This window comes from Ranitomeya variabilis, chromosome 1 (genome assembly GCF_051348905.1).
Source record: "Ranitomeya variabilis isolate aRanVar5 chromosome 1, aRanVar5.hap1, whole genome shotgun sequence".
NCBI classification, from domain to species: Eukaryota; Metazoa; Chordata; class Amphibia; order Anura; family Dendrobatidae; genus Ranitomeya; species Ranitomeya variabilis.
In genome coordinates, this window is record NC_135232.1 from 540,806,707 (window position 1) to 540,824,986 (window position 18,280).

Here is an 18,280-nt window from a genome sequence, read left to right on the forward strand (position 1 = left end):
GTAATCCCGCCCCCGCCACCCCATCACCACCCGTAATCCCACCCTCCCACCCCATCACCACCCATAATCCCGCCCCCCACCCCATCTCCCACCCATAATCCCGCCCTCCCACTCCATCACCACCCATTATCCCGCCCCCCACCCCATCACCACCCATAAAACATCACCACCCATAATCCCGCCGCCCACCCCATCACCACCCATAATCCTGCCCCCCCACCCCATCACCACCCATAATCCCGCCCCCACCCCTTTACCACCCATAATCCCGCCCTCCCACCCCATCACCACCCATAATCCAGCCCCCCCACCCCATCACCACCCATAATCCCGCCCCCACCCCTTTACCACCCATAATCCCGCCCTCCCACCCCATCACCACCCATAATCCCACACCCCCACCCCATCACCACCCATAAACCCGCCACCCACCCCATCACCACCCATAATCCCGCCCCCACACCCCATCATTACCCATAATCCCACCCCTCCACACCATCATTACCCATAATCCTGCCCTCCAACCCCATCACCACCCATAATCCCGCCCCCCACCCCATCACCACCCATAAAACATCATCACGCATAATCCCGCCCCCCACCCCATCACCACCCATAATCCCGCCCTTACCCCATCACCACCCATAATCCCGCCCCCCACCCCATCACCACCCATAAAACATCATCACGCATAATCCCGCCCCCCACCCCATCACCACCCATAATCCCGCCCCTTACCCCATCGCCACCCATAATCCCGCCCCCCACCCCATTACCACCCATAATCCCGCCCCTTACCCCATCACCACCCATTATCCCGCCCCTCACCCCTTTACAACCCATAATCCCGCCCTCCCACCCCATTACCACCAATAATCCCGCCCCCCACCCCATCACCACCCATGATCCCACCACCCCACCCCATCACCACCCATAATCCCGCCCCCCACCCCTTCACCACCCATAATCCCGCCACCCCACTCCTTCACCACCCATAATCCCGCCCCTCCACCCCATCAACACCCATAATCCCGCCCCCCACCACTTCACCACCAATAATCCCACCCCCCTCCCCATCACCACCAATAATCCCACCCCCACCCCATCACCAACCATAATCCCGCCCTCTCACTCCATCACCACCCATAATCCCGCCCCCACCCCTTCACCACCCATAATCCCTCCCTTCCACCCCATCACCACCCATAATCCCTCGCCCCACCCCATCATTACCCATAAAGCCCCTCCCCAACACCCCATCACCAGCCATAATCCCGCCCCCCACCCCATCACCACCCTTAATCCCGCCCCCCACTTCATCACCACACATAATTCCACCCCTTACCCCATCACCACCCATAATCCCGCCCCTCACCCCTTTACCACACATAATTCCGCACTCCCGCCCCATCAACAACCATAATCAAGCCCCCACCCCTTCACCACCAATAATCCCGCCCCCCACCCCATCACCCCCATAATCCCGCCCCCCACCCCATCACCCCCCATAATCCCGCCCCCCACCCCATCACCGCCCATAATACCGCCCCCCACCCCATCACCACCATAACCCCGCCCCCCACCCCTGCACCCCCCCATAATCCTGCCCCCCCCATAATCCTGCCCCCCACCCCATCACCACCCATAATCTCGCCCCCCACCCCATCACTACCCATAATCCCGCCCCCCACCCCATCACCACCCATAATCCCACCTTCCCACCCCATCACCACCCGTAATCCCGCCCCCGCCACCCCATCACCACCCGTAATCCCACCCTCCCACCCCATCACCACCCATAATCCCGCCCCCCACCCCATCACCACCCATAACCCCGCCCTCCCACTCCATCACCACCCATAATCCCGCCCCCCACCCCATCACCACCCATAAAACATCACCACCCATAATCCCGCCGCCCACCCCATCACCACCCATAATCCAGCCCCCCCACCCCATCACCACCCATAATCCCGCCCCCACCCCTTTACCACCCATAATCCCGCCCTCCCACCCCATCACCACCCATAATCTAGCCCCCCCACCCCATCACCACCCATAATCCCGCCCCCACCCCTTTACCACCCATAATCCCGCCCTCCCACCCCATCACCACCCATAATCCCACCCCCCCACCCCATCACCACCCATAAACCCGCCACCCACCCCATCACCACCCATAATCCCGCCCCCACACCCCATCATTACCCATAATCCCACCCCTCCACCCCATCATTACCCATAATCCCGCCCTCCTACCCCATCACCACCCATAATCCCACCACACCACCCCATCACCACCCATAATCCCGCCCTCCTACCCCATCACCACCCATAATCCCGCCCTCCCACCCCATAACCACCCATAATCCCACACTCCCACCCCATCACCACCCATAATCCCGCCCTTCCACCCCATCACCACCCATAATCCCGCCCTCCCACCCCATCACCACCCCCAATCCCGCCCCCCACCCCATCACCACCATAATCCCGCCCCCCACCCCTTCACCCCCCCATAATCCTGCCCCCCACCCCATCACCACCCATAATCTCGCCCCCACCCCATCACCACCCATAATCCCACCTTCCCACCCCATCACCACCCGTAATCCCGCCCCTGCCACCCCATCACCACCCGTAATCCCACCCTCCCACCCCATCACCACCCATAATCCCGCCCCCCACCCCATCTCCACCCATAATCCCGCCCTCCCACTCCATCACCACCCATTATCCGGCCCCCCACCCCATCACCACCCATAAAACATCACCACCCATAATCCCGCCGCCCACCCCATCACCACCCATAATCCTGCCCCCCCACCCCATCACCACCCATAATCCCGCCCCCACCCCTTTACCACCCATAATCCCGCCCTCCCACCCCATCACCACCCATAATCCAGCCCCCCCACCCCATCACCACCCATAATCCCGCCCCCACCCCTTTACCACCCATAATCCCGCCCTCCCACCCCATCACCACCCATAATCCCACACCCCCACCCCATCACCACCCATAAACCCGCCACCCACCCCATCACCACCCATAATCCCGCCCCCACACCCCATCATTACCCATAATCCCACCCCTCCACCCCATCATTACCCATAATCCTGCCCTCCAACCCCATCACCACCCATAATCCCGCCCCCCACCCCATCACCACCCATAAAACATCATCACGCATAATCCCGCCCCACACCCCATCACCACCCATAATCCCGCCCCATCGCCACCCATAATCCCGCCCCCCACCCAATCACCACCCATAAAACATCATCACGCATAATCCCGCCCCCCACCCCATTACCACCCATAATCCCGCCCCTTACCCCATCACCACCCATAATCCCGCCCCTCACCCCTTTACAACCCATAATCCCGCCCTCCCACCCCATTACCACCAATAATCCCGCCCCCCACCCCATCACCACCCATGATCCCACCACCCCACCCCATCACCACCCATAATCCCGCCCCCCTCCCCTTCACCACCCATAATCCCGCCACCCCACTCCTTCACCACCCATAATCCCGCCCCTCCACCCCATCACCACCCATAATCCCGCCCCCCACCACTTCACCACCAATAATCCCACCCCCCTCCCCATCACCACCAATAATCCCACCCCCCTCCCCATCACCAACCATAATCCCGCCCTCTCACTCCATCACCACCCATAATCCCGCCCCCACCCCTTCACCACCCATAATCCCTCCCTTCCACCCCATCACCACCCATAATCCCTCGCCCCACCCCATCATTACCCATAAAGCCCCTCCCCAACACCCCATCACCAGCCATAATCCCGCCCCCCACCCCATCACCACCCTTAATCCCGCCCCCCACTTCATCACCACACAATTCCACCCCTTACCCCATCACCACCCATAATCCCGCCCCTCACCCCTTTACCACACATAATTCCGCACTCCCGCCCCATCAACAACCATAATCAAGCCCCCACCCCTTCACCACCAATAATCCCGCCCCCCACCCCATCACCCCCATAATCCCGCCCCCCACCCCATCACCCCCCATAATCCCGCCCCCCACCCCATCACCGCCCATAATACCGCCCCCCACCCCATTACCACCCATAATACCGCCCTACCACCCCATTACCACCAATAATCCCACCCCCACCCCATCACCACCCATAATCCAGCCCCCCACCCATAATACCGCTCCACCACTCCTTTACCACCCATAATACCGCCCCCCACCCCATCACCCCCCATAATCCCGCCCCCACCCCATCACCACCCATAATACCGCCCCATTACTCCTTCACCACCCATAATTCCGCCCCCACACCTTCACCACCCATAATCCTTCCCCCCACCCCATCACCACCCATAATCCCTCCCCCACCCCATCACCACCTATAATCCCTCCCCCCACCCCATTACCACCCATAATCCAGCCCTCCCACCACATCACCACCCATAATACCGCCCTCCCACCACATCACCACCCATAATCCCGCCCTCCCACCTCATCACCACCCATAATCCCGTCCCCCACCCCATCACCACCCATAATCCCGCCCCCCATCCCATCACCACCCATAATCCTGACCCCCACCCCTTCAAAACCCTTAATCCTGCCCCCCACCCCATCACCACCCACAATCCCGCCCCCCACCCCATCACCACCCACAATCCCACCCCCAACCCATCACCACCCATAATCCCGCCCCTCTCCCCTTTACCACCCATAATCCCACCCTCCAACGCCATTACCACCCATAATCCCGCCCTCCCACCCCATTAAAACCCATAATCCCGCCCTCCCACCCCATTACCACCAATAATCCCGCCCCCCACCCCATTACCACCAATAATCCCGCCCTCCCACCCCTTCAACACCCATTATCCTGCCCCACCCCTTCACCCACCATAATCCCGCCCCCACCCCATCACCACCCAAAAAACCGCCCCACCACTCCTTCATCACCCATAATCCTGCCCCACCCCTTCACCACCAAAAATCACACCCCCCACCCCATCACCCCCCATAATCCCACCCCCCACCCCATCACCACACATAATCCCGCCCCTCACCCCTTTACCACACATAATCCCGCCCTTCCGCCCCATCAACACCCATAATCCCGCCCCACCCCTTCACCACCAAAAATCACACCCCCCACCCCATCACCCCCCATAATCCCGCCCCCCAACCCATCACCACTCATAATCCCGCCCCTCTTCCCTTTACCACCCATAATCCCGCCCTCCCACCCCATTACCACCCATAATCCCGCCCTCCCACCCCATTACCACCCATAATCCCGCCCTCCCACCCCATTACCACCAATAATCCCGCCCTCCCACCCCATTACCACCAATAATCCCGCCCCCCACCCCATCAGCACCCATAATCCAGCCCCCCACCCCATCACCACCCATAATCCTGCCCTCCCACCCCTTCAACACCCATAATCCCGCCCCACCCCTTTACCCCCCATAATCCCGCCCCCACCCCATCACCACCCAAAATACCGCCCCACAACTCCTTCATCACCCATAATACCGCCCCCACCCCTTCACCACCCATAATCCCTCCCCCCACCCCATCACCACCCGTAAACCCTCCCCCCCACCCCATCACCACCCGTAATCCCGCCCTCCCACCCCATCACCACCCATAATCCCGCCCCCCACCCCATCACTACCCATAATCCCGCCCCCCACCCCTTCTCCACCCATAATCCCGCCCCCCACCCCTTCACCACCCATAATCCCGTCCCCACCCCATCACCACCCATAATTCCGCCCCCCACCCCTTCACCACCCATAATCCCATCCCCACCCCATCACCACCGATAATCCCGCCCCCCCACCCCATCACCACCCATAATCCTGCCCCCCCACCTTATCACCACCCATAATCCCGCCCCACCACTCCTTCACCATCCATAATCCCTCCCCCCACCCCATCACCACCCATAATCCCGCCCCCCACCCCTTTACCACCCATAATCCCGCCCCCACCCCTTTACCACCCATAATCCCACTCTCCCAACCCATCAACACCCATCCCGCCCCCACCCCTTCACCAACAATAATCCCACCCCCCATCCCATCACCACCCATAATCCCGCCCCCCACACCCCATCAGCACCCATAATCCCTCCCTCCACCCCATCACCACCCATAATCCCGCCCCCACCTCTTCACCACCCATTTTTCCTCCCCCTACTTCATCAACATCCATAATCCCGCCCCCACCCCTTCACCACCAATAATCCCACCTCCCACCGCATCACCACCCATAATCCCGCCCCCGCCCCATCACCACCCATAATCCTGCCCTCCCACCACATCACCACCCATAATCCCGCCCCCCACCCCATCACCATCCATAAAACATCACCACCCATAATCCCGCCGCCCACCCCATCACCACCCATAATACCGCCCCATTACTCCTTCACCACCCATAATTCCGCCCCCACCCCTTCACCACCCATAATCCCTCCCCCCACCCCATCACCACCCATAATCCCTCCCCCCACCCCATTACCACCCATAATCCCGCACTCCCACGCCATCACCACCCATAATACCGCCGTCCCACCACATCACCACCCATAATCCCACCCTCCCACCTCATCAACACCCATAATCCCGCCCCCCACCCCATCACCACCCATAATCCCGCCCCCCACCCCATCACCACCCATAATCCCGCCCCCCATCCCATCACCACCCATAATCCCGACCCCCACCCCATCACAACCCTTAATCCTGCCCCCCACCCCATCACCACCCACAATCCCGCCCCCCACCCCATCACCACCCACAATCCCACCCCCCAACCCATCACCAGCCATAATCCCGCCCCCCACCCCATCACCACCCTTAATCCCGCCCCCCACTTCATCACCACCCATAATTCCACCCCTTACCCCATCACCACCCATAATCCCGCCCCTCACCCCTTTACCACACATAATCCCGCACTCCCGCCCCATCAACACCCATAATCAAGCCCCCACCCCTTCACCACCAATAATCCCGCCCCCCACCCCATCACCCCCATAATCCCGCCCCCCACCCCATCACCCCCCATAATCCCGCCCCCCACCCCATCACCACCCATAATACCACCTCCCACCCCATTACCACCCATAATACCGCCCTACCACCCCATTACCACCAATAATCCCGCCCCCACCCCATCACCACCCATAATCCAGCCCCCCACCCATAATACCGCCCCACCACTCCTTTACCACCCATAATACCGCCCCCCACCCCATCACCCCCCATAATCCCGCCCCCCACCCCATCACCACCCATAATACCGCCCCATTACTCCTTCACCACCCATAATTCCGCCCCCACCCCTTCACCACCCATAATCCCTCCCCCCACCCCATCACCACCCATAATCCCTCCCCCCACCCCATTAACACCCATAATCCCGCACTCCCACGCCATCACCACCCATAATACCGCCCTCCCACCACATCACCACCCATAATCCCGCCCTCCCACCTCATCAACACCCATAATCCCGCCCCCCACCCCATCACCACCCATAATCCCACCCCCCACCCCATCACCACCCATAATCCCGCCCCCCATCCCATCACCACCCATAATCCCGACCCCCACCCCATCACAACCCTTAATCCTGCCCCCCACCCCATCACCACCCACAATCCCGCCCCCCACCCCATCACCACCCACAATCCCACCCCCCAACCCATCACCACCCATAATCCCGCCCCTCTCCCCTTTGCCACCCATAATCCCACCCTCCCACCCCATTACCACCCATAATCCCGCCCTCCCACCCCATTACCACCCATAATCCCGCCCTCCCACCCCATTACCACCAATAATCCCGCCCCCCACCCCATTACCACCAATAATCCCGCCCCCCACCCCATCACCACCCATAATCCAGCCCCCCACCCCATCACCACCCATAATCCCGCCCTCCCACCCCTTCAACACCCATTATCCCGCCCCACCCCTTCACCCACCATAATCCCGCCCCCACCCCATCACCACCCAAAAAACCGCCCCACCACTCCTTCATCACCCATAATCCTGCCCCACCCCTTCACCACCAAAAATCACACCCCCACCCCATCACCCCCCATAATCCCACCCCCCACCCCATCACCACCCATAATCCCGCCCCTCACCCCTTTACCACACATAATCCCGCCCTTCCGCCCCATCAACACCCATAATCCCGCCCCACCCCTTCACCACCAAAAATCACACCCCCCACCCCATCACCCCCCATAATCCCGCACCCCAACCCATCACCACCCATAATCCCGCCCCTCTTCCCTTTACCACCCATAATCCCGCACTCCCACCCCATTACCACCCATAATCCCGCCCTCCCACCCCATTACCACCCATAATTCCGCCCTCCCACCCCATTACCACCCATAATCCCGCCCTCCCACCCCATTACCACCAATAATCCCGCCCCCACCCCATTACCACCAATAATCCCGCCCCCCACCCCATCAGCACCCATAATCCAGCCCCCCACCCCATCACCACCCATAATCCCGCCCTCCCACCCCTTCAACACCCATAATCCCGCCCCACCCCTTCACCCCCCATAATCCCGCCCCCACCCAATCACCACCCAAAATACCGCCCCACCACTCCTTCATCACCCATAATACCGCCCCCACCCCTTCACCACCCATAATCCCTCCCCCCACCCCATCACCACCCGTAATCCCTCCCCCCCACCCCATCACCACCCATAATCCCGCCACCACCTCTTCACCACCCATAATCCCTCTCCCCACCCCATCAACATCCATAATCCCGCCCCCACCCCTTCACCACCAATAATCCCACACCCACCCCATCACCACCCATAATACCGCCCCCCACCCCATCACCACCCATAATCCCGCCACACCACCCCTTCACCACCCATAATGCCACCCACCACCCCATCACCACCCCCAATCCCGCCCCCCACCCCATCACCACCATAATCCCGCCCCCCACCCCTGCACCCCCCCATAATCCTGCCCCCCCCATAATCCTGCCCCCCACCCCATCACCACCCATAATCTCGCCCCATCACTACCCATAATCCCGCCCCCCACCCCATCACCACCCATAATCCCACCTTCCCACCCCATCACCACCCGTAATCCCGCCCCCGCCACCCCATCACCACCCGTAATCCCACCCTCCCACCCCATCACCACCCATAATCCCACCCCCCACCCCAACACCACCCATAATCCCGCCCTCCCACTCCATCACCACCCATAATCCCGCCCCCCACCCCATCACCACCCATAAAACATCACCACCCATAATCCCACCGCCCACCCCATCACCACCCATAATCCAGCCCCCCCACCCCATCACCACCCATAATCCCGCCCCCACCCCTTTACCACCCATAAAAACATCACCACCCATAATCCCGCCCTCCCGCCCCATCACCACCCATAATCCAGCCCCCCCACCCCATCACCACCCATAATCCCGCCCCCACCCCTTTACCACCCATAATCCCGCCCTCCCACCCCATCACCACCCATAATCCCACCCCCCCACCCCATCACCACCCATAAACCCGCCACCCACCCCATCACCACCCATAATCCCGCCCCCACACCCCATCATTACCCATAATCCCACCCCTCCACCCCATCATTACCCATAATCCCGCCCTCCTACCCCATCACCACCCATAATCCCGCCACACCACCCCATCACCACCCATAATCCCGCCCTCCTACCCCATCACCACCCATAATCCCGCCCTCCCACCCCATAACCACCCATAATCCCGCACTCCCACCCCATCACCACCCATAATCCCGCCCTTCCACCCCATCACCACCCATAATCCCGCCCTCCCACCCCATCACCACCCCCAATCCCGCCCCCCACCCCATCACCACCATAATCCCGCCCCCCACCCCTTCACCCCCCCATAATCCTGCCCCCCACCCCATCACCACCCATAATCTCGCCCCCCACCCCATCACTACCCATAATCCCGCCCCCCACCCCATCACCACCCATAATCCCACCTTCCCACCCCATCACCACCCGTAATCCCGCCCCTGCCACCCCATCACCACCCGTAATCCCACCCTCCCACCCCATCACCACCCATAATCCCGCCCCCCACCCCATCTCCACCCATAATCCCGCCCTCCCACTCCATCACCACCCATTATCCCGCCCCCCACCCCATCACCACCCATAAAACATCACCACCCATAATCCCGCCGCCCACCCCATCACCACCCATAATCCTGCCCCCCCACCCCATCACCACCCATAATCCCGCCCCCACCCCTTTACCACCCATAATCCCGCCCTCCCACCCCATCACCACCCATAATCCAGCCCCCCCACCCCATCACCACCCATAATCCCGCCCCCACCCCTTTACCACCCATAATCCCGCCCTCCCACCCCATCACCACCCATAATCCCACACCCCCACCCCATCACCACCCATAAACCCGCCACCCACCCCATCACCACCCATAATCCCGCCCCCACACCCCATCATTACCCATAATCCCACCCCTCCACACCATCATTACCCATAATCCTGCCCTCCAACCCCATCACCACCCATAATCCCGCCCCCCACCCCATCACCACCCATAAAACATCATCACGCATAATCCCGCCCCCCACCCCATCACCACCCATAATCCCGCCCCATCGCCACCCATAATCCCGCCCCCCACCCCATTACCACCCATAATCCCGCCCCTTACCCCATCACCACCCATAATCCCGCCCCTCACCCCTTTACAACCCATAATCCCGCCCTCCCACCCCATTACCACCAATAATCCCGCCCCCCACCCCATCACCACCCATGATCCCACCACCCCACCCCATCACCACCCATAATCCCGCCCCCCACCCCTTCACCACCCATAATCCCGCCACCCCACTCCTTCACCACCCATAATCCCGCCCCTCCACCCCATCAACACCCATAATCCCGCCCCCCACCACTTCACCACCAATAATCCCACCCCCCTCCCCATCACCACCAATAATCCCACCCCCACCCCATCACCAACCATAATCCCGCCCTCTCACTCCATCACCACCCATAATCCCGCCCCCACCCCTTCACCACCCATAATCCCTCCCTTCCACCCCATCACCACCCATAATCCCTCGCCCCACCCCATCATTACCCATAAAGCCCCTCCCCAACACCCCATCACCAGCCATAATCCCGCCCCCACCCCATCACCACCCTTAATCCCGCCCCCCACTTCATCACCACACATAATTCCACCCCTTACCCCATCACCACCCATAATCCCGCCCCTCACCCCTTTACCACACATAATTCCGCACTCCCGCCCCATCAACAACCATAATCAAGCCCCCACCCCTTCACCACCAATAATCCCGCCCCCCACCCCATCACCCCCATAATCCCGCCCCCCACCCCATCACCCCCCATAATCCCGCCCCCCACCCCATCACCGCCCATAATACCGCCCCCCACCCCATCACCACCATAACCCCGCCCCCCACCCCTGCACCCCCCCATAATCCTGCCCCCCCCATAATCCTGCCCCCCACCCCATCACCACCCATAATCTCGCCCCCCACCCCATCACTACCCATAATCCCGCCCCCCACCCCATCACCACCCATAATCCCACCTTCCCACCCCATCACCACCCGTAATCCCGCCCCCGCCACCCCATCACCACCCGTAATCCCACCCTCCCACCCCATCACCACCCATAATCCCGCCCCCCACCCCATCACCACCCATAATCCCGCCCTCCCACTCCATCACCACCCATAATCCCGCCCCCCACCCCATCACCACCCATAAAACATCACCACCCATAATCCCGCCGCCCACCCCATCACCACCCATAATCCAGCCCCCCCACCCCATCACCACCCATAATCCCGCCCCCACCCCTTTACCACCCATAATCCCGCCCTCCCACCCCATCGTCACCCATAATCCCGCCCTCCCACCCCATCACCACCCATAATCCAGCCCCCCCACCCCATCACCACCCATAATCCCGCCCCCACCCCTTTACCACCCATAATCCCGCCCTCCCACCCCATCACCACCCATAATCCCACCCCCCCACCCCATCACCACCCATAAACCCGCCACCCACCCCATCACCACCCATAATCCCGCCCCCACACCCCATCATTACCCATAATCCCACCCCTCCACCCCATCATTACCCATAATCCCGCCCTCCTACCCCATCACCACCCATAATCCCACCACACCACCCCATCACCACCCCATCACCACCCATAATCCCGCCCTCCTACCCCATCACCACCCATAATCCCGCCCTCCCACCCCATAACCACCCATAATCCCACACTCCCACCCCATCACCACCCATAATCCCGCCCTTCCACCCCATCACCACCCATAATCCCGCCCTCCCACCCCATCACCACCCCCCAATCCCGCCCCCACCCCATCACCACCATAATCCCGCCCCCCACCCCTTCACCCCCCCCATAATCCTGCCCCCCACCCCATCACCACCCATAATCTCGCCCCCCACCCCATCACCACCCATAATCCCACCTTCCCACCCCATCACCACCCGTAATCCCGCCCCCGCCACCCCATCACCACCCGTAATCCCACCCTCCCACCCCATCACCACCCATAATCCCGCCCCCCACCCCATCTCCACCCATAATCCCGCCCTCCCACTCCATCACCACCCATTATCCGGCCCCCCACCCCATCACCACCCATAAAACATCACCACCCATAATCCCGCCGCCCACCCCATCACCACCCATAATCCTGCCCCCCCACCCCATCACCACCCATAATCCCGCCCCCACCCCTTTACCACCCATAATCCCGCCCTCCCACCCCATCACCACCCATAATCCAGCCCCCCCACCCCATCACCACCCATAATCCCGCCCCCACCCCTTTACCACCCATAATCCCGCCCTCCCACCCCATCACCACCCATAATCCCACACCCCCACCCCATCACCACCCATAAACCCGCCACCCACCCCATCACCACCCATAATCCCGCCCCCACACCCCATCATTACCCATAATCCCACCCCTCCACCCCATCATTACCCATAATCCTGCCCTCCAACCCCATCACCACCCATAATCCCGCCCCCCACCCCATCACCACCCATAAAACATCATCACGCATAATCCCGCCCCACACCCCATCACCACCCATAATCCCGCCCCATCGCCACCCATAATCCCGCCCCCCACCCCATCACCACCCATAAAACATCATCACGCATAATCCCGCCCCCCACCCCATTACCACCCATAATCCCGCCCCTTACCCCATCACCACCCATAATCCCGCCCCTCACCCCTTTACAACCCATAATCCCGCCCTCCCACCCCATTACCACCAATAATCCCGCCCCCCACCCCATCACCACCCATGATCCCACCACCCCACCCCATCACCACCCATAATCCCGCCCCCCTCCCCTTCACCACCCATAATCCCACCACCCCACTCCTTCACCACCCATAATCCCGCCCCTCCACCCCATCACCACCCATAATCCCGCCCCCCACCACTTCACCACCAATAATCCCACCCCCCTCCCCATCACCACCAATAATCCCACCCCCCACCCCATCACCAACCATAATCCCGCCCTCTCACTCCATCACCACCCATAATCCCGCCCCCACCCCTTCACCACCCATAATCCCTCCCTTCCACCCCATCACCACCCATAATCCCTCGCCCCACCCCATCATTACCCATAAAGCCCCTCCCCAACACCCCATCACCAGCCATAATCCCGCCCCCCACCCCATCACCACCCTTAATCCCGCCCCCCACTTCATCACCACACAATTCCACCCCTTACCCCATCACCACCCATAATCCCGCCCCTCACCCCTTTACCACACATAATTCCGCACTCCCGCCCCATCAACAACCATAATCAAGCCCCCACCCCTTCACCACCAATAATCCCGCCCCCCACCCCATCACCCCCATAATCCCGCCCCCCACCCCATCACCCCCCATAATCCCGCCCCCCACCCCATCACCGCCCATAATACCGCCCCCCACCCCATTACCACCCATAATACCGCCCTACCACCCCATTACCACCAATAATCCCACCCCCACCCCATCACCACCCATAATCCAGCCCCCCACCCATAATACCGCTCCACCACTCCTTTACCACCCATAATACCGCCCCCCACCCCATCACCCCCCATAATCCCGCCCCCACCCCATCACCACCCATAATACCGCCCCATTACTCCTTCACCACCCATAATTCCGCCCCCACACCTTCACCACCCATAATCCTTCCCCCCACCCCATCACCACCCATAATCCCTCCCCCACCCCATCACCACCTATAATCCCTCCCCCCACCCCATTACCACCCATAATCCAGCCCTCCCACCACATCACCACCCATAATACCGCCCTCCCACCACATCACCACCCATAATCCCGCCCTCCCACCTCATCACCACCCATAATCCCGTCCCCCACCCCATCACCACCCATAATCCCGCCCCCCATCCCATCACCACCCATAATCCTGACCCCCACCCCTTCACCACCCTTAATCCTGCCCCCCACCCCATCACCACCCACAATCCCGCCCCCCACCCCATCACCACCCACAATCCCACCCCCCAACCCATCACCACCCATAATCCCGCCCCTCTCCCCTTTACCACCCATAATCCCACCCTCCAACGCCATTACCACCCATAATCCCGCCCTCCCACCCCATTACCACCCATAATCCCGCCCTCCCACCCCATTACCACCAATAATCCCGCCCCCCACCCCATTACCACCAATAATCCCGCCCTCCCACCCCTTCAACACCCATTATCCTGCCCCACCCCTTCACCCACCATAATCCCGCCCCCACCCCATCACCACCCAAAAAACCGCCCCACCACTCCTTCATCACCCATAATCCTGCCCCACCCCTTCACCACCAAAAATCACACCCCCCACCCCATCACCCCCCATAATCCCACCCCCCACCCCATCACCACACATAATCCCGCCCCTCACCCCTTTACCACACATAATCCCGCCCTTCCGCCCCATCAACACCCATAATCCCGCCCCACCCCTTCACCACCAAAAATCACACCCCCCACCCCATCACCCCCCATAATCCCGCCCCCCAACCCATCACCACTCATAATCCCGCCCCTCTTCCCTTTACCACCCATAATCCCGCCCTCCCACCCCATTACCACCCATAATCCCGCCCTCCCACCCCATTACCACCCATAATCCCGCCCTCCCACCCCATTACCACCAATAATCCCGCCCTCCCACCCCATTACCACCAATAATCCCGCCCCCCACCCCATCAGCACCCATAATCCAGCCCCCCACCCCATCACCACCCATAATCCTGCCCTCCCACCCCTTCAACACCCATAATCCCGCCCCACCCCTTTACCCCCCATAATCCCGCCCCCACCCCATCACCACCCAAAATACCGCCCCACAACTCCTTCATCACCCATAATACCGCCCCCACCCCTTCACCACCCATAATCCCTCCCCCCACCCCATCACCACCCGTAAACCCTCCCCCCCACCCCATCACCACCCGTAATCCCGCCCTCCCACCCCATCACCACCCATAATCCCGCCCCCCACCCCATCACTACCCATAATCCCGCCCCCCACCCCTTCTCCACCCATAATCCCGCCCCCCACCCCTTCACCACCCATAATCCCGTCCCCACCCCATCACCACCCATAATTCCGCCCCCCACCCCTTCACCACCCATAATCCCATCCCCACCCCATCACCACCGATAATCCCGCCCCCCTCCCCATCACCACCCATAATCCCGCCCCCCTCCCCTTCACCACCCATAATCCCACCACCCCACTCCTTCACCACCCATAATCCCGCCCCTCCACCCCATCACCACCCATAATCCCGCCCCCCACCACTTCACCACCAATAATCCCACCCCCCTCCCCATCACCACCAATAATCCCACCCCCCACCCCATCACCAACCATAATCCCGCCCTCTCACTCCATCACCACCCATAATCCCGCCCCCACCCCTTCACCACCCATAATCCCTCCCTTCCACCCCATCACCACCCATAATCCCTCGCCCCACCCCATCATTACCCATAAAGCCCCTCCCCAACACCCCATCACCAGCCATAATCCCGCCCCCCACCCCATCACCACCCTTAATCCCGCCCCCCACTTCATCACCACACAATTCCACCCCTTACCCCATCACCACCCATAATCCCGCCCCTCACCCCTTTACCACACATAATTCCGCACTCCCGCCCCATCAACAACCATAATCAAGCCCCCACCCCTTCACCACCAATAATCCCGCCCCCCACCCCATCACCCCCATAATCCCGCCCCCCACCCCATCACCCCCCATAATCCCGCCCCCCACCCCATCACCGCCCATAATACCGCCCCCCACCCCATTACCACCCATAATACCGCCCTACCACCCCATTACCACCAATAATCCCACCCCCACCCCATCACCACCCATAATCCAGCCCCCCACCCATAATACCGCTCCACCACTCCTTTACCACCCATAATACCGCCCCCCACCCCATCACCCCCCATAATCCCGCCCCCACCCCATCACCACCCATAATACCGCCCCATTACTCCTTCACCACCCATAATTCCGCCCCCACACCTTCACCACCCATAATCCTTCCCCCCACCCCATCACCACCCATAATCCCTCCCCCACCCCATCACCACCTATAATCCCTCCCCCCACCCCATTACCACCCATAATCCAGCCCTCCCACCACATCACCACCCATAATACCGCCCTCCCACCACATCACCACCCATAATCCCGCCCTCCCACCTCATCACCACCCATAATCCCGTCCCCCACCCCATCACCACCCATAATCCCGCCCCCCATCCCATCACCACCCATAATCCTGACCCCCACCCCTTCACCACCCTTAATCCTGCCCCCCACCCCATCACCACCCACAATCCCGCCCCCCACCCCATCACCACCCACAATCCCACCCCCCAACCCATCACCACCCATAATCCCGCCCCTCTCCCCTTTACCACCCATAATCCCACCCTCCAACGCCATTACCACCCATAATCCCGCCCTCCCACCCCATTACCACCCATAATCCCGCCCTCCCACCCCATTACCACCAATAATCCCGCCCCCCACCCCATTACCACCAATAATCCCGCCCTCCCACCCCTTCAACACCCATTATCCTGCCCCACCCCTTCACCCACCATAATCCCGCCCCCACCCCATCACCACCCAAAAAACCGCCCCACCACTCCTTCATCACCCATAATCCTGCCCCACCCCTTCACCACCAAAAATCACACCCCCCACCCCATCACCCCCCATAATCCCACCCCCCACCCCATCACCACACATATTCCCGCCCCTCACCCCTTTACCACACATAATCCCGCCCTTCCGCCCCATCAACACCCATAATCCCGCCCCACCCCTTCACCACCAAAAATCACACCCCCCACCCCATCACCCCCCATAATCCCGCCCCCCAACCCATCACCACTCATAATCCCGCCCCTCTTCCCTTTACCACCCATAATCCCGCCCTCCCACCCCATTACCACCCATAATCCCGCCCTCCCACCCCATTACCACCCATAATCCCGCCCTCCCACCCCATTACCACCAATAATCCCGCCCTCCCACCCCATTACCACCAATAATCCCGCCCCCCACCCCATCAGCACCCATAATCCAGCCCCCCACTCCATCACCACCCATAATCCTGCCCTCCCACCCCTTCAACACCCATAATCCCGCCCCACCCCTTTACCCCCCATAATCCCGCCCCCACCCCATCACCACCCAAAATACCGCCCCACAACTCCTTCATCACCCATAATACCGCCCCCACCCCTTCACCACCCATAATCCCTCCCCCCACCCCATCACCACCCGTAAACCCTCCCCCCCACCCCATCACCACCCGTAATCCCGCCCTCCCACCCCATCACCACCCATAATCCCGCCCCCCACCCCATCACTACCCATAATCCCGCCCCCCACCCCTTCTCCACCCATAATCCCGCCCCCCACCCCTTCACCACCCATAATCCCGTCCCCACCCCATCACCACCCATAATTCCGCCCCCCACCCCTTCACCACCCATAATCCCATCCCCACCCCATCACCACCGATAATCCCGCCCCCCCACCCCATCACCACCCATAATC

At 61.5% G+C, this 18,280-nt stretch overlaps 1 long non-coding RNA gene across 1 annotated transcript in view; it reads right to left on the reverse strand.

Moving 5' to 3' along the window:
• Nucleotides 1-18,280, reverse strand: part of LOC143766819 (uncharacterized) — a 112,873-nt gene that overhangs the window by 4,778 nt on the left and 89,815 nt on the right. The gene's annotated exons all lie outside the window — the stretch shown is intronic.